This window comes from Protopterus annectens, chromosome 3.part0 (assembly GCF_019279795.1).
Source record: "Protopterus annectens isolate FY-2018-M chromosome 3.part0, PAN1.0, whole genome shotgun sequence".
In the NCBI taxonomy this organism is placed as follows: domain Eukaryota; kingdom Metazoa; phylum Chordata; order Ceratodontiformes; family Protopteridae; genus Protopterus; species Protopterus annectens.
The window spans coordinates 831,420,119-831,422,618 of NC_056731.1; the positions used below are offsets into that span (position 1 = coordinate 831,420,119).

Below are 2,500 nucleotides of genomic sequence, written 5' to 3' on the forward strand. Positions count from 1 at the left end.
CTGTGTTGGAAACATGTTGGTGGTCCAGTTCATCCTAAGCTAGTGAGAGTATGTCACAGGACATGTTATTAAATTTGTCCACCCACTCTGTTCCAGACAATTTTGCTCAATTTTCGGAGCAAATTACGAGCGTTATAACAACAACTGCTATCCAAAAGGGGTCTTGAAAGGTGCTGTTGCCAGTAGTGCTGGTTCGACTGAGGGACAAAATGGTTCCGGACACATTCGGAAGGTTTTACCCAACACACCGGATATGGAGGTTGACGAGACACGGTCAGGAGAACTACCGTCAAGTCCCAACAGCGTTTTGGAGCACATTTTACAAACTAACAAAAATCCATTTACTGATATTGCAGAATTCGATGGAATTGGTACTGTAAGTAAAGAAACTACTTTGAGTTTAATTCAAGAACAAAAAACTTGTAAACAGACTATTTACGAGTTGGAGAAGTTAACTTTGAAATATGTTATGTTGGACATTGAAATTAGTTACTTAACTGAATGTGTTAAACGATTGAGAACAAACAAGTTCCCCAATTGTGTTACTTATGGGGACAGTTTATATATCACAGACTTGTTGATATGTTCATTGATTTTGGTTTCAATTTAATGTGTGTGTTAACGGAACATTATTGTAAACAAGTACACATTAAGAACTGAATGAACTATTTGGACAAAAAGATCAAGAATTTTTCCTGCTTTTCTTTATTTAACAGTTTATATTGTAGCACTGCAGCAAAAGCGGATAGGCAGAGAGCCAGGATAGTGGCTAGAAAACAAAAGAAGTCTAAACGAGATATTTTAGCCTATGGAAACAAGACTGCATACATTTTGAGCAACAATATTTCTGACTGTTGATAATGAAAATAAGAATACTGAAACTGTTAATAATGGAAATGATTCTACTACTTGTGCTAATCTGAACACTACGAGTAACAATATTCCTCAAACTCCTCCATGTGATAATCACAATGGTGTTATGCTGAATGACCAGAATGGTAAAACAGACTTGCACAGTAATAAAAATGGTGCTACTAACCTTATTACTAATGAAGGGGCAAACACATCTAATAGTGCTGTTCCTTTTTTGGTGGACAAACAGAGAAATGAGACAGGACCAACCTGATCCAAAGTAGTGCAGAACAAGGGGAAGGGAAGAGGCAGGAGCACAAAGAAATGGTAGTCGTTTGTAACACCACTAAATACGACATGCAAATTCATAATTTGTCGACTGTAGTTCTTCAACAGCCTATGCTAGAACTGTTAAAAAAGGTTTTTCATTCATTCCTAGTAATTCTTTCAATGTAGCTAGAACTATTGTTTATTTTAGACTAGCTTTAAGAAATTTGAATTTGAAATATATTATGCATGACATCCATTGCAACACTCCTATTACAGGCCAAATAAAAGCTAGTACCTATAATCCACCATTGATAGGTACGCTCCAAGTTTTTCAAAACATTTGTGAAACAGGTTTTAGGGCCATAAGACATGACACAAACATCAAAAATGTAAACGAATCATAAGTTAAGGGCTTTAAAGAAAGACTCTTTGTGAAAACAGTGAGTTAAGAGTAATGAAGGCCGATAAAGGTGGTAAAATAGTCATAGTGGACAAAACGGATTACAACACCTCTATGGAAGACATGTTGACAGATGATAGGACATATAAGTAAGAAAGTAGAAGTTAACTTTGTCCATCAGAGTTTTCTAAGATTAGATACATGTTTATGTGACATTTTTTGTCAAGGGGAATTAGACCAAAGTTATGTTTTTACAAGTAGAACATCCAAAAATGGCTGATCTTTTTTGTATTCCAAAAATACAGAAGAACAGACTTCATCCCCCCTTTAGACCGATCATTTCAGCTACTAAATCTAAGACCGAAACCCTCTCCACTTGGTTGGACTACATTCTTAATCCCATTATGCAAGTTTCAAAATACTATCTAAAAGATTTGTGGCATTTGTTAGAATGACTAAGAGAGTTTGAAGTACCAAACAAATAATTTTGTTTTGCATCCTTGGACGTTGTGTCATTGTATACATGTATTGATCACGAAATAGGAGTAGAATTCTTGAGAGAATACCTAACTAAAAATAGCACTCTGGACAACACTAAAATTAATACAGTTTGTACACTAATGGATTTAGTGCTTGATAACAATTTTTTCAGATTTAACAAAGTATTATATAAGCAGACTGCGGGGGTTGCAATGGGAGCAAAAGTTGCCCCAGCATATGCTAATCTTGTAGTGGCCAATTGGGAAAGTTTATTGACAACAATATTTTTGGAAAAAACATTTTGTTTTACCATTGTTACATCGACTATTTATTTTTCCTTTGGCATGGTACTGTTGAAAATTTTGTGACATTTTTAAACAGCACAATGACTTTTTTGAAGTTTTCCATAGGAGGGTACGGTCAAAGTCTAAATTTTCTTGATTTGAATTTAACTTATGACACAATTTCCAAACAGTTTGTTAGTAAGATCTACAGAAA

At 35.0% G+C, this 2,500-nt stretch overlaps 1 protein-coding gene across 1 annotated transcript in view; it reads right to left on the reverse strand.

Annotated features, from left to right (window-relative positions):
- CDYL (chromodomain Y like) overlaps nt 1–2,500 on the reverse strand; it is a 758,082-nt gene that overhangs the window by 731,038 nt on the left and 24,544 nt on the right. The gene's annotated exons all lie outside the window — the stretch shown is intronic.